The 22,302-nt window shown below is 43.5% G+C and overlaps 1 long non-coding RNA gene across 1 annotated transcript; it reads right to left on the bottom strand.

Annotated features, from left to right (window-relative positions):
• Nucleotides 1-1,153: 1,153 nt before the first annotated feature.
• Nucleotides 1,154-22,297, bottom strand: LOC103237424 (uncharacterized). Its single transcript, XR_498753.3, has 3 exons — nucleotides 22,101-22,297; nucleotides 7,650-7,740; nucleotides 1,154-1,517 (listed from the first exon to the last, which is right to left on the bottom strand). It is a non-coding gene; the product is annotated as an uncharacterized lncRNA (long non-coding RNA).
• Between the last annotated feature and the right edge of the window lie 5 nt (nucleotides 22,298-22,302).

Below are 22,302 nucleotides of genomic sequence, written 5' to 3'. Positions count from 1 at the left end.
TATTCACAGGATCTGCTCACACTCTGGGGAGTGGGGGGGCAATGGCTTGCTCATGGGCACATAGCTAGTAAGAGGCAAGGTAATTCTTCTGAATCTAAGTAGGGTGGCCTCTGTTCTGCCCCCACACCTGTCTGCCAGGTTAAAGATCTGTGTTTTGTTTGTTACAAGGCAGACATTGAGGACATTAGTACCCGAGGCCTCTTTAAGGGACTTTGCTCTGAAATGGTCTCCTCCTGGGCTCCTGCATTCCCTGCCTGTGTGTTTGGGGAGAATACCTGAGCATGAAAAACAGTATTAACCAGGAGTTTTTGACAAAATGGAGTTTTCAGGGGTGAACTGCAATTTAAATAATTAAAAAATTCCATTTACTTTCAGCAATGTATTTTGAATGCTCCCCCTGGGCCAGCTCAAAGGGAGCACACAGTCATCTCCTGCAGAAAGAAAATGGAATTTTTATTTTTGTCTTGAAAGTGCCTTGAAATCAGCAATCTCAAGGCTAGCAGTGGGGCCTCAACAAAGACATCATCAGAAAGAACAGCAGAAGGTTCTGAAGGTAGTCAGCCATCAACCAAACTCACTCTCGCTTTAATGGTTTTGCGTGTGCTAGAAGAAATTATCCATTTAAGACCAGCCTTCCTACCTCCCTATGCTCAGTCTCCTGGTTCTATGTGTCTAATTATCTAAATGATAATGAGTTTTCTATGGTGCCAATCCAAACCTTTTAATTATTCATCTGTGTCTTTCTATAATAATGCAAATAGGTGCTGATAGCCCTCATCAGTCAATCCTTCAAACATTTGAGGACAGTGGAGCTGGGATGTGGGTTCCCTCTCCAGACTTTCTTTAGTTGGCTCCTGCACAAACTCCCCAGCTGCTGTGGGAAGGTCATCTCATCATCTACAGAGGGTAGCCCCCTTGTTTCAAAGTGGAAACAAACTTGGTAGGTATATTTCATGCTCCAGAGCTCCCTGTGCAATCAGGTTTGGGCTAGACTCCAGCTGAGATCACATCCAGTTTAGCCACCTTCCCATTCTACCTCCTGCGTATCCTCCCTCCTGAGAACCCTTCCCAGGGAATCACATGCATTCAAAATCACAGTGTCAGGTGCTGCTTTGAAGTCACTGACTTAAGAGAGGTATTAATAGTAAAGAAGGTCTGCTGTACCCTTCCTATATCTAAATGAAAAAATAAAATAAAAATTACATCTAGGAATTAAAGACCTTGCTGTAAAAAACATCCATTTAAGTAAAGTAGTCCCACTTTTCCCCACTAATTTGGAAGTCATGTACCTCTCAACCTCAGCTATCTGGAACATAGAAAAGGCCTATAGGGAACTAACCTAGATATTGCAAAATAAAAGACAGTCTGTAACTTTATTTATTTATTTATTTTAAGTGCAGGGTTTAGAATGTCTCCTCTTTCACATGCTGGGCAACTGCACCTGGCTGAGTGTAACCTCTCCAGCCCTTCAGTTCCTGTCTGCAAATGCAAGCTCACCCCAGAGTCTCACAGTGTTCCTGGGAAGACAAATACATAATAATACAATAAATGAATTAGTACATATCAGGGCTTCAAAGAACAGAGCTTTTATTATTAAGGCCTTTGTGTGACAGGGTGCACACACTTTTAGTCTGGTTACAGGCCAATTTCTATTTCAATTCTGAGGCTCAAAGCAGAATTTTTCTTACGCACAAACAAAAACAAAACCTCAACAGCTCTCAGTGAAGCAAAAACAAACTTTGATGTTGTCTTTCCCCATGCTGGGTTCCCTTTGGAGAGGAAGGGCATGGACTGCTGAACAGGTGGAGAATGTGGGTAATGATGTTCCAGGTATAGAGAGGTGGACATAGACAGCAAAGACAAATGGACATCGTCCTGGGGCCCTGGAAGTCTGGTGGGCCTCAAGTCTCTGGATCTGCCTCAACCAGAGAAAGGGAAGCAAATGTGTGAGGTTGCATTTGTTAGCATTTATTTAATCTGGGGAGTGGGTACCCTGTGGATGTTTGTCTTACTGTCTGTAATTTTATATAAGTTTGAAGTATTTAAAAATTTTTTAAAAAGAACAAATGTAATAAAGGACTAAAGGAGAATTATTAAACCCACATTGTGAAATGAACTAAGCATGGTATAATTTACATTATTCTTAAGTCAAATTAATATTTATGCACCATGTGTATGCATGTATATATCTGTCTCTCTATAGAGCCAGTTACATACTATATGATCATATTCACATAATACATGCATATATTTTACACACGTGATTTTAACTGAATCTTCTTACCAGCTTGGCATCTGCCCTGAGTTAACAAATGAGCAAATGTTTGGGTCCTGTTTTTATTCTGTTATTGCTCATTTCTCCTCAGATTTCAGGTTAGCCTCTTGCCCTCAGTTCTTTAATGGGTTCAAGAAGAGTTTTTAATGTGCAACTTGTCCAGCTTGTCTCTTGTTGGAAGGGTGGGAGCAATGTTCTTTCTAGCCCTCTATATTCTGAGGCGAAACCAGAAGTCTCTGCATTAAAATTTTGAATCTAACCATGTGCCCTGGCTTAGAAAGCATTCTTCTCTTGTTTTTTGTTTTGTTTTGTTTGTTTGTTTGTTTTGACGGAGTCTCGCTCTGTCCACCCAGGCTGGAGTGCAGTGGCGCCATCTTGGCTCACTGCAAGCTCCGCCTCCCGGGTTCAGGCCATTCTCCTGCCTCAGCCTCCCGAGTAGCTGGGACTACAGGCGCCCGCCACCTCGCCCGGCTAGTTTTTTGTATTTTTTAGTAGAGACGGGGTTTCACCGTGTTAGCCAGGATGGTCTCAATCTCCTGACCTCATGATTCGCCCGTCTCGGCCTCCCAAAGTGCTGGGATTACAGGCATGAGCCACCGCACCTGGCCTCTTCTCTAGTTTAAAACAATTATTGTAGTTAATTTCTTTTTCTCAGATTCCTAGTGAAGTTGAACATCTGTTCTGCTCTTCATTAGTCATCTGTAGCCCCCCAGAGCCAGTGTAGTCCCAGATCTGCCCTCAGGAGTCCTGGGTGGGAGGATCTGGGGATCTAGTAGGGAGGAAGATATGGAAGGTTGATTTCGGGAGGCAGAAGAATTGATGGAAGTGGTCCCTAGTTGTCGTTCTCAGCTTTCTCCTTAGGATATGCTCATCTTGGGGGTTAAAATCACTCTGCCACACATTCCTTTTCATTCCTCCAAGATCTGACCTCCCCTCCCCAGGATAGTTTATTTTAACTAGAATTTCATTCTCAGTCATCCTACCAACAGAAACTCGAGCCAGAAGACAAAGGACTCAGAACTGGACTCTGGCCCTCTCTTGGGGGAAGTATTATCTAAGGCAAAGTGGAGGAAGTGGTATCTGTCAGAGCACTGGGAGGAGACCCCACCTTCAGATTTGTATCATTCGAAGAGAGTTTAACCTTGTCTATAATGTGAGTAGCATATAAGGAGCCCAAGAGAAGAGGCAGCACCAGGGACAGGAAGAGCAAATTTCTTTGATCACTCCTAGGTCCCGGAAAAAGAAGGAGAGAGTGCTCTATAAACCTGGAGTCAGAGAGGGCTCTGTGGAGAAGCTTCCTGACCCTAGTGAAACTCGAAGGGGAAGGAGATGGCATCTGCAGGTGTAAATCTGAAAATAAATACGCCACCTCCTCCCCATCTCTCCCTCTTTCTTCTGCTGGCATTTATAATTGACCAAAGACAATTGTGAGCCAAATGGCAACAAATCCATTGATATATGCAGATAGGCCGACCAGCCAGGCACAGAAGAGAAGGATGGAGAATGGATATGAACTGGGGAATGGGATACGTCCAGCACTACAGTGATGGGGACTGTATCTCATCAGGTACTCACAGCTACTCAAAGATTTATTGAGTTAAATACCAAAGTACTGTATAATGATAATTATTTTACTCTGATAATTCAATCACTATTTGAATCACCCTGTAAGGGATTTGCTATTATTACCTCCCTGAAAAGCAAGTCAGAGTGATTAGATATTTGCTCAAAGTCACACAGCTATAAAGTAGTGATACCAGATTTCAGTGGAGGTTTATAAGACTCCAAAGTCCTTGCTAATAGCCACTGCACTTTACAAACTTATTCTAGCTTCTCTTGGTGTAGTCCTCAAAACCAGACTCTTTTCCCTCAGCACTCTTAGGAGGCTTTTGGACCTGGTTCCTTACCTTTCTCTCTTTCTTTCTTTTTCCTTCCTTCCTTCCTTCCTTCCTTCCTTCCTTCCTTCCTTCCTTCCTTCCTTCCTTCCTTCCTTCCTTCCTTCCTTCCTTCCTCTCTCTCTCTCTCTCCTCTTTCTTCCTTCCTCCCTCCCTCCCTCCCCCCCCTCCCTCCCCCTCTCTCTCTCTGTCTGTCTGTCTGTCTATCTGTCTTGCTGGTCTGTCTCCCAGGCTGGAGTGCAGTAGCACAATCTCAGTTCACTGCAACCTCCACCTCCCAGACTTAAGCAATTCTCATGTCTCAGCTTCCCGAGTAGCTGGGATTGCAGGCGCATGCCACCTCACCTAGCTAATTTTTGTATTTTTAGTAGAGATAGGGTTTCACCATGTTGGCCAGGCTGGTCTCAAACTCCTGACCTCAAGTGATCTACCTGCCTCAGCCTCCCAAAGTGCTAGGATTACAGGTGTGAGCTGCTGCGCCCGGCCTGGTTCTTTACCTTTCTTTCCTCTCCTACTGTGGACTGAGTCACAGTGTTAAGAAATTTGACCCATGCACTATAAGACCAGACTAGACAGGGAAGGCCAGGATTTGGAATGCTGGCAACTAAGCAGGGCACAAGGTGGACAGAGCCAGAGAGCCACAGAGTGACCCAGAAGAAAGGCACGTGCAGACCAGGTGTGTGGTCTCCTGTTTTCACCTGTAGCGTGGCTGTCAACCCAGGGGAGAAAAGGGATACAAAGATGATAAGTCTAGGCTGGAACAGCTCCCAAACAAGTGTGTGAATGTTCACTCCCAGAAGTGTGTGAAGGTGACATTGCTTTCATCCAGGAAAAGCAGCTTTTATACAGCACTTTAGATTTAAAGCAATACTAATACGCATTCCCAGGTATTTTCCCATTGGTTTCCTACAAAAACAGAGAGCAGGCCGGTGGCATTGGCTCACGCCTGTAATCCTAGCACTTTGGGAGGCCAAGACAGGCAGATCACGAGGTCAAGAGATCGAGACCATTCTGGTCAACATGGTGAAACCCTGTCTCTACTGAAAATACAAAAATTATCTGAGTGTGGTGGTGGGCCCCTGTAATCCCAGCTACTTGGGAGACTGAGGCAGGAAAATCACTTGAACCAGGGAGGCAGAGGTTGCAGTGAGCTGAGATCATGCCACTGCACTCCAGTCTGGTGACAGAGTGAGACTCTGTCTCAAAAAAAAAACACAAACAAACAAAACAACAACAACAACAAAACAGAGAGCAATGAGTCTTCCTTACTGACATTTTTCACCATGACATTTTTCACCTATTTTTTCTCAATGACCAAAAATAGGTTTGTGCCAGGCAGGGAAGGTGGAATGTTTTACTAAACTGTGGGCTTCCTGAAGATAATGTTATTTTATTTTGGTACCCCTACTATCTAATGTGGTGTCTGGCACTTAGTAGCCATTATGAGCAAACACACATGCACCTCAACTAACAATGAGGTTAAGTCCCAATAAACTCACCGTAAGTTGAAAAATCCTAAAGCAAACCACTGTAAGGCGGGGACTGTCTGTTTTTGGTATTGTTTTTGAGACAGAGTTTAGCTTTGTTGCCAGGTTGGAGTGCGGGGGTGTTATCAGCTTCGACCTCCCAGGCACAAACAATCCTCCCACCTCAGCCTCCCAAGTAGCTGGGACCACAGTATGAGCCACCATGGCCAGCTAATTTTTGTATTTTTTGTAGAGACAGTGTTCCACTATGCTGCCCAGGCTGGTCTTGAACTCCTGGACTCAAGTGATCATCCCTCCTTGGCCTCCTGAAGTGCTCAGATTTTAGGCACAAGCCACCATGCCTGGCCTACATTTGTTAAATGAATGAATTAAAAATAGAGTAATAGAGCCATGAAGGGATTGGGGATCAAGTAACACCAGACACATAATTCTGGTTCTGTTGCTTATTGAGTGAGAGTCTTTGAGGGACGCCATCTAGTCTTTCTGAGCCTTAGTCTTCTCATATATGAAATCGGAGAAAAAGAAAAATTCCTGTGGTTGCACGATTGTTGGTAACACACACACACAAATACACAATCTCACTCTCAACACCACTTTCACATCTGGCAAGATAACCATGATGACATGATGATGGTGACTGTGGAGATTAAAGAACACCTTCCCTTGGGGGATCTTATACATTTTGTTATTGTTGCCTCCATTATTTGAAAGAGTTTCTTTTCGCTCTGTTGCCCAGGCTGCAGTGCAGTGGCATCATCTCCGCTCACTGCAACCTCTGCCTCCCAGATTCAAGTGATTTTCTTGCTTCAGCCTCCAGAGCAGCTGTAATTATAGGCATGCATCGCCACATCCAGCTAATTTTCGCATTTTTAGTAGAGGCGGGGTTTCGCCATGATGGCCAGTCTGGTCTCAAACTTCTGACCTCAAGCGATCCACCTGCCTCAGCCTCCCAAAGTGCTGGCATTACAGGTGTGAGCCACCATGCCAGGCCCCGAGCTTCCCATTTGAGAAAAGAGCAGATGAGAAAGTTCTTCAGGGAGCAAGGTGACCTCTGTTATTAAATCAACACCCCAGGGCAGACTCAGTCTCCCCTACTTATCATCGTTACAAAGGAAGCTTTAAAAGCCACCCCACCACGTTCTCTCAGAGGTAAAAGCTCTCTCTGCAGGGGTTTGCAGAGTCTTCCTAGGCTGAGGTGTCACTGGGCCATGAGCTGCGTGCTTAAACAGTTCAACTCCAGGTTAGTTGCAACTTATTTTTTCTTCTTTATTTTCCTTTTTTTTCTTCTTTATTTTCCTTTTGCCAGTTAACTTTTCTCAGTCTATAAATGTTAGATTTTTTTTGGCCAGGTGCAGTGGCTTATGTCTGTAATCCCAGCACTTTGGGAGGTCAAGGCGGGTGGATCACTTGAGGCCAGGAGTTCAAGACCAGCCTGGCCAACATGGTGAAACCCCGACTGTACTAAAAATACAAAAATCAGCTGGGCGTGGTGGTGCACGCCTGTAATCTCAGCTACTCGGGAGGCTGAGGCAGTAGAATCGCTCAAGCCCAGGAGGTGGAGGTTGCAGTGAGTCGAGATCACTCCGCTGCGCTCCAGCCTGAATGACAGAGTGAGTCTCTCTCAAACAAACAAACAAAAAAAAAGGTAGAATTTTTGCTTCTCTTCTTCTCACCATTCGAGGCCCATAACTTCACTCTTGTCTCCATACCTCCTGCCACTTATTTCTCCAAAATTGATATGTTTAGTGATAAGATCAGTTAAGATAACATTTAATGGAAAGAACAATTGTCTGACTCCCTCTCACTCTGAGAACTAGCTCTTACTGGACGTGGTGGCTCATGCCTGTAATCCCAGTGCTTGAGAGGCTGAGGTGGGAGCATTGCTTGAGGCCAGGAGATTGAGACCAGGTTGGGCAACATAGGGAGACTCCATCTCTACAAAAATAAATAAATAAATAACAAAAAATAACTAGCTGTCTGCTTGATACCTACCTATGATTTGATTGGGAGACTACAGGCAGGGGCTCTCCTAAATCTGTGTCTACTGTGCTCCCAAGACGTGCTGATCACTCTCCTATGTGACCTGGATGATGGGGGAGGAGAAAGGATACTGGAACGAGGAGTCATAGAATACAAGGCATATAGCAACTTTCCTTTAAGAAGTTAGCTAAATATATATATTTTTTAATGTTTAGCTTGGTCGCAGTGGCTCACTCCTGTAATCCCAGCACTTTGGGAGGCCGAGGTGGATGGATCACTCAAGGTCAAGAGTTCAAGACCAGGCTGACCAACATGGTGAAACCCCATCTCTACTGAAAATACAAAAAATAAGCTGGGCATGGTGGGGGGCGCCTGTAATCCCAGCTACTCAGGAGGCTCAGGCACAAGAACCCAGGAGATGGAGGTTGCACTGAGTTAAGATCGCGCCACTGCACTCCAACCTGGGCAACAGAGTGAGAGTCTGTCTGAAAGAAATAAATAAAAATAAAATAAAATAAAATAAAATAAAATAATTGTTTCTATGAAATACATCAGATACAAAGGTATCTGGTCTATAGTGCACATTATAATGAGGCTTATCAATGTGAATCACAGTCATGAATCCAAGATGGGATCAAAGCAAACTTACCTGAAATGCTCAGCATTAGTAAACATTGCTTTATGCTGCAGGAAAATGCACAGCGAGTATATTGAAAATTTTATGTCCAGCATCTTTGCTCCCTTCCCTTCCCTTCCCTTCCCCTCCCTTCCCCCCTTCTCCCCTCTCCCCTCCCCCTCCGCCTCCCCCCTCCCCTCCCCTCCCCTCCCCTCCTCTCCTTTCCTTTCTTTCTTTCTCTTTTCTTTTCTTTTTTTTTTCTTTGAGACTGAGTCTCACTCTGTCGCCCAGGCGGGAGTACAGTGGTATGATTTCTGTTCACTGCAACCTCTGCCTCCCAGGTTCAAGTGATTCTTGTGCCTCAGCTTCTTGAGCAGCTGGGATTACAGGTGTGTACCACCACGCCCAGCTAATTTTTGTATTTTTAGTAGAGACGGTGTTTCGGCATTTTGGCCAGGCTGGTCTGCAACGACTGACCTCAGGTGATCTACCCGTCTTGGCCTCCCAACATGCTGGGATTACAGGCATGAGCCACTGCATCTGGCCTGCTTTAAGGATTTGAAAAATATTGTGTGACTCTGATAGTCCAGCAACCAACTGATGATGTGGGTTTCAATCAGATTTTGGTTCAATAATCATCATGAATGATTCTATGGGCTTTTTGTATTTTGTTCTTGGCCTTTTGGTCACACTGGGGCCTGAGGTCTCCTAAAAATAGATTACTGGCCTTGAAGCCCACTAGGGCAACCACCCTTCTACACTGACTCTGTAGGAATATGAACACTTCATGTGTTCTTAACTTGCACGTTCAATGTATAGAGTGTAATCTTTAATAATGATGAGGAAGAGGACATATTACTATCCTAAGGTATACTATACTAGGTATTGCGTTATGTTATTTTAGCTATTCTTCACAAATACTCTGCAAAGTAAATTTCTTGAAAATAGGTTGCACCTGGGTGATACCATCTTCCCGATTTGCTTTACTGCCTATTGCCTTCAATAGCTTTGCTTTTCTGCCTATTGCCTTCAAAATGTATATAGTTGCATTTGTCTTTGCCTTTCCTGATGACATGTTGAGAAGATTCTGTAGCTTCCTAGTCACTTGCAAGTGTGTTTTTTTTTTTTTTTTTTTTTTTTTTGAGACAGAGTCTCGGTCTGTCAGCCAGGCTGGAGTGCAGTGGCACGATCTCGGCTCACTGCAGCCTCTGTCTCCTGGGCTCAAGCGACTCTCCTGCCTCAGCCTCCTGAGTAGCTGGGACTACAGTTGTGTACCACCACTCCCAGCTCATTTTTGTATTTTTAGTAGAGATGGGGTTTCACCACATCGGCCAGACTGGTCTCGAACTCTTGAGCTCAGGTAATCCACCCACCTCGGCCTCATAAAGTGCTGGGATTACAGGCAAGAACCACTGCACCCAGCCCACTTGCAAGTATTTTAAAAGTCCAGTTCAATCTAAACCAAATTTAATCTCACATTCAGGTTAAGGCTTCTCCCCTCTGCTCACCTCGGGCTTGTCTGGAGGCTCAGGTGCCAGGAAAGGCGTAAAGACGTTGGTTCTGCTCTTCTGCTCTTTGCAGTACTTCCTACCCTACTCACCTAACTGCTGATGGATTTTCCAATATAATAGCAGTGGAGGGATGAGAGATGGAGGCAGATGCTAGCTGTGACACTCTCTTAACTGTTGAAAACCTTCCAAATGGTAGGATCCAAATGTTGGCTCTTCCAGTTGACACTTTTCATGGGGGTTCTTCAGAAACCCTGACTGGCCATGGGCTAGGTGAAACCTGTGATGTCTCTCAGCTCCTGTCCCTGGTGGTACCACAAGTCCCCTTGAGCAGAGAGAAATTAAGCTGGCTTCCTTTTGTGGCATTTGCCTGCTCTGGCAAAATGCACACATGCTTGCTCGCCCATTGCGGGTAGCTTTGCCAAGCTCCAACCTCAGTCTTCTCCAGGCAAACACTGGGAAGAAAAACTACGTTTTCAATGTCAAGAGAACATATTTTAAGATCTCCTGAGAACTCCATGATATTCCACCCTCTGGAGCAGCTTGGGACTAGCTTCTGCATCTCTGTGTCCCAGCAAGCATCCAGCCTGGGAGTGCGATGCCAGTCTACCGTCTTGCCGTGAATCCTCTCTCCAGGATTATCTCATACTTCCTCATACTACCTCACTTTGCTTGTGAGTGAATGAAAGCAAGCCATCTGCAATATTACAAGCCTCTTTGAAAGAATTTTTTTTTCCCTCTAAGGAAGCTGCTAATCTTCCCATAAACAAGCTGTTGAGAGTATTAGATTTGGTCATGGGCTGGCAGTTCTCATCCAGAGTGGTCTACCTCCTCTCTTTAGAATGCACAGCTGCTTAGCTATGTTCCAATCTTTAGGGTCTAAACCAAAACTCTAAATCCCATTAAACATTTGTTATAATCCCTTTACCCACAAGGAATGGAATTGCAAAGAGATTTGTTGCAAAATGCTCAAGGTTAGTGAGTTTATAAGAGCAAAAATCAGATTTAAACCCTCACCTGGTCCTTCTCCCATGTAGTCTTTTTCATATTCCAGAGGACCCTTCTTAACTGAAGTTGCCTAGGACCATGAGAGAGGAATTACACTTAATTCCATTTGACAGACAGTAAACATAGGCTCAAAAAGTTTAAGAGACTTGCCCAAGATTAACCTGTGGATTATAGGAATTGAATGGCTCACACACAGGAGGCTACTTCACAATCACCTTAACAAAGGATTATTAAAAATGTGTGGGCAGCCTTAGGAAGCTATAGGGGATGGTGCCATAGTCCAGGACTAGTCAGAAACGAAGAACTTAAGAGAGAAGGGAAGGAGAGAATTGTGTTCAGAAGCCACCTTGAGAGAAGTCAGGTTGTAGGATGAAGCCAGTCCTAAATCAGAACTCAAGGAGGAGGCTGTACTTCCCACTTCTCCTCTCTACCTCACTGTCCTCTGGGAGCCAAACCCAGTGTGGCGCCAGAGAGTACCAGAGCCTGAAGTTCTTTCTAGAGGTCAGTCTCCCAGAGAAGAGAGCAAGAGAATGAAAGGTAGAGAGTGGATTTGACCTACTTAGCCAGGAGTAGAAGAGCTGGGTTTTCAATCTGTGCCTGCCTGCCCCAAACCCTATGCCACATTTTTTTGGCTCTGCCCTTATTTTGTTATGTGGCTGGGACACTTTCTCTGCATTGTAAACACTCTTCAGCAGGGACTTTTCTTACTGTCCTTAGAAATGATTCCATCCCGAGCATGCATGTGGGATAGTCACATGTGATTTTCAGTAAAAGCACATTGGCTGAATGAATTAATGGACGGGGGGGACAGGTTTGATATGCATAGGGACAGTATGAGCAAAGGCAGAGAAATGGTGTGCACTACAATAGCTCCCTGCATAGGTATTTAAATGAGACAATTCATACAACATTTCGTTTACACATTTGTGTATACAAGATCTCATTTAAACCTCAAATCAGTTCCTCAATTATCATTCCCTGATGAGTTCACCAAATTTATTTGTTTAGTGACAGTAGCTGAAGCAAAATATAAATGCAGATCATCTGGCTCTAATCTCTTTCAAGCACCCCTCAATTGAATACAACATGGTGAGATAATAGGATAACCACAATTTATTCTCTCTGTCTCTCTCACAGTCTCTCTCTTTCTATTTCTCACTTCCTCTCTAGCTCTCTGTACCTCTCTTTTGGTTTTCTCCCTGCTATGATTTATTGTTGAAATCAAATCATCTATCCTTTAGTATGTCTCACATTCTGGATATATCTCTTTGCTTTATTGTAGTTTCATTAAACTTGTTTATCACATGCTGTATTTCTTGTAAGTGAGCTCTCATGGCTGGATTTGATAAAGATTCAGCTTGTTTCAAAATGTTTTGGCAAGAAGATGCTTCACAAGTGGTGCTGTGTGTTTCACACTAAAGCATATTGGGATACACACAAAATTAGCATGACTATCCCACCTTTCAAGAGGCTAAGAATGATTGGTGGGTTCAGGTGTCTTAAGAAAATTTTAATCATCATTATTAATAACTGCTATTATGGGCCGGGCACGGTGGCTCACGCCTGTAATCCCAGCACTTTGGGAGGCTGAGGTGGGTGGATCACGAGGTCAGGAGATGGAGACCATCCTGGCTAACACAGTGAAACCCCATCTCTACTAAAAATACAAAAAAAAAAAAAAAAAAAAAAAAAAAAAAAAAAAAAAAATTAGCCGGGCACGGTGGCAGGCACCTGTAGTCCCAGCTACTCCGGAGGCTGAGCCAGGAAAATGTCGTGAACCCGGGAAGCAGAGCTTGCAGTGAGCTGAGATTGTACCACTGCACTCCAGCCTGGGTGACAGAGTGAGACTCTGTCTGAAAAAGAAATAAATGAATAAAAATAAATAAATAAACTGCTATTACGAAGTTAAGGATCAGCAATATAGTGGGGGCTCTGCTTGGCATCAAACATGTTATCTTGTTGAATCTACACAAAAACTATATGAAAAAGGGATTCGTATCCTCATTTATCAAATGAGAGCACTGAGGTTCAGAGTGGTAGGTGCCTGGAGTCATATAACTCATGAGTGACAGAGGCAGGATATAAATGCAGATCTAATGAACTCCAGAGTCTGCATTCTGAACAACTACGTGATTGATACTATGTGTGGCTTCATTTCTTTTCAGCATGTTTTCACAGACTAACTCCTACACCTTTTGACTCTTGCACTTTTAATAATCTGTCTGTCGGAGTAATTTACACAGTTAACTTATAGCCAGTGTTGGAAAAAGGGTCAGAGAAAGAGGCCCCTTTGGTGCCAACCATGCCACTGAAGAAGCAAGTAAAAGATAATAGGTTGAGGAGTGAGGCACCTAGAATAGGTGGTAGGTGGCGGCAAGCAGCAAAATTGAGAAAAGTGATCTATTGAGATCCTTTTAATTGTACTTTATAAAAAACACAACCCCAAATAGCTTAAGACAAAAGGCCAATTGATTTGCTCAACTCATCAATCTATGGAAAGGCCAGAGGTGGACTGACCTCAGGAATCACTGGACCTAAGAACTAGGCAGAATTCCATTGAATACTGTCTCCATCTCTCAGCTCTCCTTCTTCATGCTTGCTGGTGTCCTGCTCTAAGGCTGGCTGTCTCCACATGGCAGGAAGCACTGCTAAAAGCCCCTCACCCTTACAACAGCATGACCAAAGAGGAAAGATAATTTTCTTTCTTTCTGTCTTTTTTTTTTTTTTTTTTTTTTTTTTGAGACAGAGTCTTGCTCTGTCTCCCAGGCTGGAGTGCAGTGGGGTGATCTCAGCTCACTGTAACCTCCGTCTCCTGGGTTCAAGCAATTCTCCTGCCTCAGCCTCCTGAGTAGTTGGAATTATAGGTGCCCAAAACCATGCCCAGCTAATTTTTGCATATTTAGTAGAGACAGGGATTCATCATGTTGGCCAGGCTGGCCTTGAACTCCTGACATCAGGTGATCCGCCTGCCTCGGCCTCCCAAAGTGCTGGAATTACAGGCGTGAGCCACTGCACCCAGCTGATAACTTTCTTTTGTAAACTCTAGTGAGGAAAGAAATTATAGGGAAGGATGTTAATTGGCTGGGTTTGGATGAATCCATATAACCGAAGAAGTGAGGCCTTATAATTGGCCCACTTAGGTCATATGTTCCTCCTATAACCAGGGAGACAGGGTTTGTTACTGATACGTTTGGATATCTGTCCCCCTCCAAATCTCATGCTGAAAAGTGATGCCCAGTATTGGAGGTGGGACCTGGTGGGAGGGATTTGGATCATGGAGGGTGGACCCCTCATGAATGGCTTAGTGCTATCCCCTTGGTAAAGAGTGAATTCTCACTCTGTTAGTTCACATGAAATCTGATTGTTTAAAGGAGACTGGCACCTCCTTCCTTGCTCCCTCTATGTGACACGCCTGCTCCCCCTTCACCTTTTGCCTTGATTGAAAGCTTCCTGAGGCCTCCCCAGAAGCCCAGCAGATAGAGCCATGCTTTCTGTAAAGCGTGCAGAACCGTGTACCAATTAAACCTCTTTTCTTTATAAACTATCAAGTCTCCGGTATTTCTTTATAGCAACACAAAAAGGACTAATACAGTTACTGTAAGACAGGAATGAATTGCACAGACTAGGATACTGAGGATATTGTGAGCTGGGCAGTAACTCCAGTCTGTGTTTTTCATATGTTCTTGTTATGAACAAATGGCAACAGATGATATTCAGAGGCAGACTCTGGGGTGACTAAAAAGAACAAATTTAGGGGAAGGAAACTGATACTCATGAAACATTCACATGTACTATATAATATCCTAAGCGCTACATACATAGCTGATTTAATCTTCACAACAGTACCATAAACTCAACGTCTTATTATTCTTATGTTAAAAAATAAACCAAGACTCACAGAAGTTAAATGATTTGCCCAGATCAAAGTTATATATATGAAGTCAAGATTTGAATCTAGATTTTTATGGCTCTAACGCTACTCTCCATTACTGAAAGACTAAGGATAGAGAGACAATAGTCAATTATAGACATTTATATATAAAGCAGATACTTCTTCACAGAAATGAGGCAGGATCCTATTTATGCTATAGATCATCTGGTCAATCTATTGCTAACTAAAAGCTGTGTTTTTCACCAGACATACCCAAAGTGAGGGACATTCAACAAAACACTTAACTCATATTCTTCAAAACTGTAAAGGTCATCAGAAACAAGTAAAGACTGAGATAGTGAAGTCCATCTCAATGTAGACCAGAGGAGACTCAAGAGATGTGACAACTAGGTACAATGTGCTATCCTGGATTGCTTCTTGGAACAGAAAAAGGACATTTGTGGGGGGAAAAATGGTAAAATTCAAAGAAAATCTAAAGTTCCATTAAAAACAGTATACCACTGTTGGCTTCTTAGATTTGACAAACGTGCCACGGTAACGGAAGATATCAACAATAAAGGATATTAGGTGAGGAGTATAAGAGTGCTCCATTATCTTTACAATTGTTTTTGTTAAGTTAATCTTTAAAATTGTTTTGTAAATTTAATATTTAATTTAAAATTATCTCAAGATGTAAAGCTTATTAAAACGGCTTTCCCCCTTGAATAAGAGCATTATCTGTCACTGGGTCTGGGATGAGTCTGCACAGGTAGGGGCTTGCTACTGACGGGAGCAAAGAAGACTGTGGGGCTCCTGACACAGGGTGTCATGGGTTGAATATCTGTGCTAATCCCTATCCCAACTCATATGTTGAATTTTAGTCCCCCAGTGTGATGGTGTTTGGAGGTGGGACCTACGGGAAATAATTAGATTTAGATGACGTCATGAGAGTGGGGCCCCATGATACGATTAAGGACCTTAAAGAGTTACCAGAGCTCTTTTTCTCTCGCCATTATGTGAGCACACAGCAAGAAGGCCACCATCAGCAAGCCAGCAAGAACGTTCTCACCAGAACCCAACTGTACTGTTACCTTGATCCTGGTATTTCCAGTATCCAGAACTGTGAGAAAAAAATGCATTGATTAAACACCCTATTTGTGGTACTTCGTTATTGCTGATTGAGACCCCGGGATGGACTGGGCGTGGTGGCTCACACTTGTAATCCCAGCTCTTTGGGAGGCCGAGGCGGGTGGATCATGAGATCAGGAGTTTGAGACCACCCTTGCCAACATAGTGAAACCCCATGTCTACTAAAAAAATACAAAAATTAGCCGGATGTGGTAGTAGGCACCTGTAATCCCAGCTACTCACGAGGCTGAGGCAGGAAAATCGCTTGAACACAGGAGACGGAGGTTGCAGTGAGCTGAGATTGTGCCACTGCACTCCAGACTGGGTGATAGAGCTAGATACCATATCCAAAAAAAAAAAAAAAAAAAGATCCCGGGGTGACATACTTTGTTATGGGTGGCAAGCTAAAGAAACAAAACCCTAACATGAAATTAAAGGAAAGTGAGGCAGCTGGTTAATGGTAATGGTGAATTTTTGTTCTTATTTCAGATCCCACCCAGGCAAACTTCTCCTCTACAGATGCCCTGCTAACATGCTCTTATTTCAGACTATGACATCTCTAAAGCTAACTTACTCCTGTGCCACATTTGAATCAAGAATCTAGGATTATGCCTCAGTGTTTAAAGATATGTAGTCTTTGGAAAAGTTGTCCCGGTTCTCACTACGTACTTCTTACCTCAACTTCTGGCCATGGTTTCTCTTAGTTCTCTTGGTTCAGAAACAGCACAGGCCACAGGGGGACTTGCTGATTCCTAGTGGTAGCCAGTCTCAAATGCACTACTTAGATGACTTACTGAAAATGAAGAATGACCTCTCATTAAAGTCTTCATGGACGATAAAACTGCATAACTCACGAAATATATTATGGACCCTCATTTATGCCAAGGGTGTCAAATTTTTCACATATGTTTCTTAGGCAGCTATAGGAGTAGGTTAAAAGGAGAAACACAGGGTAGATGACTTAAGTCTGACTAATTGAGAGGAGAGGTGAAATTCCAAGGGGGTGCACAATTGATCCTTCGCTTTCCAGGGTAGAACAGAGGGTCTTGCATAAAGTGTATAAACTCACAGATTTCAGAGTGGGAAATAGGGTGACCAACAGTCTCAGTGGGCTCAGGACTGAAGAGTTTCCCAGGACGAGAGACTCTAAGAGCCAAATTGGGATAGTTCTAGTCAAACCAGGATAGTTGGTCACTCATATGAAAGGGATTTTTAAGTGATCTTCTGAGACATAGAGACTCTAAAATATATTCTCTTCTTGGGGTGTGGGGGGGTTGCATACAGTAAATATGTTTTCAGGAAGCAGCGGGGTGTAATTGACAGAGCTTGGGCAGGATAGCGAGAAGAGAGCAGGCTAGTCCAACGGACTCACAGTCAGAACACCTGTGTACAAATACTAGCCCTACTGTCAGAAGCTTAAGAACACCTGGATAAATAATGCCTGTTCTATTTTAGTTTCCTCATCTGCAAAATGGGGATACTACTAGTACTTCTCATAGGTTTGTCTTGAGGATTAACATTCAATAATGCGGGTAAAGTTCTTGGTATTCTGTTTGGCACATAGGAAATGCTAAATAAATAAATGTTAAATTTTGTTATGTTGTTGATGCAATCAGCAGTCTGAATTCTTATTCCTAGTACTGCCACTTACCAGCAATGTGGCCCTGGTAATTTTAGCCTTTTCATCTGTAAAGGGAGATAATGACACCTTACTGAGAGGTTAGGAGGTTTTAGTGAAAGCAAGCAAGTGCATAATAGACATGAGAGAAATGAAAGCTTCTCAGTTCCCGAGTGGCTGCGGGTTCACATTTTCTTCTCTCACATTTAACTCCACTAGTAGAGTAGAGAGACAACAGGATTTACAGACTGGGCCTTAATCTTGGCCATGCGATTACTAGGAACTAAATTTAGTGATCTTTCCTTTTTTAAAAAGTCAGAGATTTTCTTGGAACGCTCGGAGTTGCTTCTGGAGGCAGTTATCCAAAAGGAGTTGTCAGTCATGTTTCGATAAATGAAATCATCATTGGAGGCAGCAAGCAATTGAGTCTATAGCTCATTCTATCACCCACATGTTAGCGTTGTCCTTATTCTTCAATGCTAGTTCCTTCCCAACTATATCTACTCACAATCATTACTAAACAATGTAATACACTGAAGGTTGTTTTCAGCACACTGGAGTAGAGGTTGTATAAAACACTACTCACCACAAACTCCTTCAGATTCCTCTGTGCTGTTTTGCTTCCTATCTTCTCCCTTCCACCCTTAGCCTTTCTTCCCCTCTTTCCCTCCTATCTTACCTTTGCTTTTTTTCATTTTTGACATTCCCCACCTCTCAACCTTTGCAGTAGAAATTACTATGTGTTCCACAAAGGTGGTTTTCTCTTTCTCTTGGGCACGTGGCTAGACTACATTTCCCAGATCCCTTTGCCGTTAGATGTAACCGTAGGGCTGAGTTTACCCAATGGAACATGGGTAGAAGTGACAAGGCCTGACCCATGAAAACTTCCCATGGACAATCTTCTCTCTCTCTTTCTCCCCCTGCTGGCTGGATATTGAAGCTCAAGCACTCTTGGTACTGAAGCCTCTACCAACCTGGCTCCCAGTATGACTGTGTGAGTCAGTCAAATCCAAACAGCAATCCTCGCCTCTACCCCTTGCTGTCAGACTCATCTTTTGGAGGCTTAGGCGGGTGAGAAATAAATGAGAAGTGAACTTCATATGAGTGAGAAATAAACTTTCATTTCATTAAGCCAATGATATTTCAAAGTTTATCTATGTTTTTATTTTATTTTATTTTGAGACGGAGTCTCACTCTGTCATCAGACTGGATTGCAGTGGCGCGATCCCGGCTCACTGCAACCTCCGCCTCCCTGGTTCTAGCGATTCTCCTGCCTCAGCCTCTCGAGTAGCTGGGATTCCAGGCATCCGCCACCAAGCACGGCTAAGTTTTGTATTTTTGTAGAGACGTGGTTTCTTCATGTTGGTCAGGCTGGTCTCAAACTCTTGACCTCAAGTGATCCGCCTGCCTCAGCCTCCAAAAGTGCTGGAATTACAGGCCTGAGCTACCGTGTCCGTCCCTTACAAAAAATAATATGGCTATGCCCTTGAGGACTCCTTTTCCGCCATTTCTGATTTTTTGGTCCTCCAAATCTCTTTCCTCTTAATGACGATGAACAGTGTAAATCTGAGGCGGTCGTTTCCATATTTGCACACTCACAACCAATGTAGTACTCAGCAAAGAACCCTTAGTGATAAAGAACCATCACCCTTAAAAGGGGAAGTAGGTTATTTTCTGTGATATACCATTCTTTTATTCAATAAGTAATCACACCAAGTACCTACTGTGTGCTCTGCTCTTCTGTAGGCACTAGAGATAGAGCAATGAAAATAAGCTACTACCCTCAATAGCTTTTTTTTGGGGGTGGGGTCTTGTTCTGTTGCTCAGACTGGAGTGAAGTGACACCATCATGGATCACTGCAGCCTCGATCTCCTGGGGTCAAGCAATCCTCCTGCCTCAGCCTCTCAAGTAGCTGGGACTACAGGTGCATGTCACCATGCCCAACTAATCTTTTGTTCTTTGTACAGACAGGATCTCATTTTTTTGCCTAGGTTGGGTGGGCTTGAGGTGTCCTCAAACAATCCTCCCACCTTGGCCTCTCCAAGTGCTAGGATAACAGCTGTGAGCCACCGTGCCCAGCCCTGCCCTCAATAGCTCTTGACATAGTGCTAAACTAGACAGCTATTAATAAAACACAGTTTGGAAGTTATAAGATTTTATGGAAGCCAAAGGAGGGTTATCATCATTCAGCTTGGATCTGAATCAGGGAGATCTTCCTAAGAAGGACCTGACTTAAATCTCAAAAAACAAATAAGATTCAGACGAGGGGAGGAGGAAGGGGGTTCTGGTATGAGAATTGTGAGTAAGAAGGTGGTGAGATAGCCTGCGTCCTGGAATCTGCATTTTGAGTCAAACCAGTATCAAGAGTGTACGTGTGGGGGATGACTGTGGCAGGAGACGAAACTGGAGGTTGGATATCATGAAGGACATCAGGCTAAAGATTAATGTGCATCTGACACTATCTGTTCTTGTCACCTCATTAGTATACATTGTCACAATTTCCCAATCGCTACATCAGAAATAATTCCCGGTCCCCATATGTGGCTCTCCTGTGTGCTAAGCACAGTCCTGGAAAGGAAGACACTGCAATGTGATGACCGAGCTTCTCTACAATGCCTCTGAAATGTCACTGCCCTGGGTGCTCTTAGGGCTGGCCTCAGTATACATGAATTTGTTGAGGAGCTTTCATGAAGGAAAAACCACGAGGCTTAGGACAGCTGGGTTTAGAACACTAAAAATCTTCTACGTAGGCTAAAGGCTTTTTATCTTCAACCACAATATTGCCATTACTGTTGTTTCATTTTGTTCTTTTTACTGAAACAGCCCTTTACTATTCTTCGTGGCTTTTATTTACATGACTTCATTTGATCTTCCCTACTGTCCTCTGTGACTTGTAGGATGGATTCTGTGATCTCATCAAACAGGTAAAGACCTGAGGTCTAGCGTGTTGAGATAATTTGCCTCTCCTCATTTGTAAGTGGTTGATCCAGGGCCAGAATTGCAATGATAAATATTTTCTCGGCCTTGATTTCCTTGAGACCAAACATCACATCTTCTGATTGTCACCTTCCCAGTGCTTCATATAGGCACTTAACCTATACTTGCTGACTTAACTTGAAATAGTAACTAAGAATATGGGCTTTGAGGCCGGGTGTGGTGGCTCATGCTTGTAATCCCAGCACTTTGGGAAGCTGAGGTGGGTGGATCACCTGAGGTCAGGAGTTCGAGACCAGCCTGGTCAACATGGTGAAACCTTGTCTCTACTAAAAATACAAAAATTAGCCAGGCGTGGTGGTGCATGCCTGTAATCCCAGCTACTCGGCAGGCTGGGGCAGGAGAATCAACCCAGGAGGTGGAGGTTTCAGTAAGCCGAGATCATGCCACTGCACTCCATCCTGGGCAATAGAGTGAGACTCTGTCTCAAAAACAACAACAACAACAACAACAACAACAAAACAAGAATATGGGCTTTGAAATCAAAGGAGACTTGGATTCAGCATCTGTTCTTTGTTTGTTTGTTTTGAGTTTGTAGGCATATTTTTTTTTAACTTTTATTTTAGGTTCAGGGGTACACGTGCAGGTTTATTATATAGACAAATTTCATGTCAGAGGGGTTTGAGGTACAGATTATTTCATCTCCTGAGTACTGAGTACCCAATAGGTAGTTTTTCAATCCTCACCCTCCTTGCACCCCCCACCCTCAAGTAGGCCCCGGTGTCTGTTGTTCCCTTCTTTGCGTCCATACATACTTGACGTTTAGCTCTTACTCATAAGTGAGAACACAGCATCTGGTTCTTGATATACTTGGGCAAGTCATTTAACCTATCAGAGAAGCAGGTTTTTTATTTATAAATGCACTATTAATGCTTTCTGATACGGCTGTTGTGAGAATCAAATGAGATGATGTTAATGAGGCACTTAGCATAGCGCCTGGCATGTAGAATTCCTGAAATATGCTAAGGATTATTACTAACTTGATCACTGTTTCTTGTCAGTTATTTTTTATTATGCAAATATTAAATGTATTTAAAAGTAGGCTGAATAGCACAGTGATCCACTGCATAACTAAACACAAAGCTTCAAAAATTATCAGCTCATGGCCAATTTTGTTTCATCTCTATCCCCATCTTTTTTTATTCTTTCAATTATTATTATTATTATTATTATTATTATTATTATTATTTTGGAGACAGGATCTTGCTCTGTCACCCAGGCTGGAGTACAGCTGCACAATCATAGCCCACTGCAGCCTTGAACTCCCGGACTCAAGCAATCCTCTTGCCTCAGCCTCCTGGGTAGCTTGACTGCAGGTGTGCGCCACCATGCCAACTAAGCTTCCTTATATATATATTTTTTGAGACAGGGTCTTGCTCTGTTGCCCAGGCTGGAGTGCAGTCACGTGATCTTGGTTCACTGCAACCTCTGCCTCCTGGGTTCCAGTGATTCTCCTGACTCAGCCTCCCAAGTAGTTGGGATTACAGGTGTGCACCACTACGCCTGGCTAATTTTTGTATTTTTAGTAGAGATGAGGTTTCACCATGTTGGCCAGGCTGGTCTCAAACTCGTGACCTCAAGTGATGTGCCTGCCTTGGCCTCCCAAAGTGCTGAGATTGTAAGGGTGAGCTACCACACCTGGCATGTACAAGAAGTCTTACAAAATGTTGGGAAGAATGGTGTGGTGGACACACCTAAATGTGACCTGCAGTGAGTTACCTCTTCTGTTCATTGTGGGCAGAAACCGTGTATCACTTCCAATCAATAGAGTGTGGTGATGGTGATGGAATGTCACGCCCTTGGTTTGGCTATGTTACATGAAAAAGACCGTCTCTCTTCCCTAAGGCTTAAAAAGCATTTTCCAGGGAACTTCTAAATTAGCTGAAAAGCCAACGTTTGCTCTGAGGAGTATTGCTGTGCC

The sequence above is a fragment of the Chlorocebus sabaeus genome, chromosome 8 (genome assembly GCF_047675955.1).
Source record: "Chlorocebus sabaeus isolate Y175 chromosome 8, mChlSab1.0.hap1, whole genome shotgun sequence".
Taxonomy (NCBI): domain Eukaryota; kingdom Metazoa; phylum Chordata; class Mammalia; order Primates; family Cercopithecidae; genus Chlorocebus; species Chlorocebus sabaeus.
Note: the sequence above shows the minus strand (reverse complement) of the source record. Positions and strands in the feature narration are given on the sequence as shown.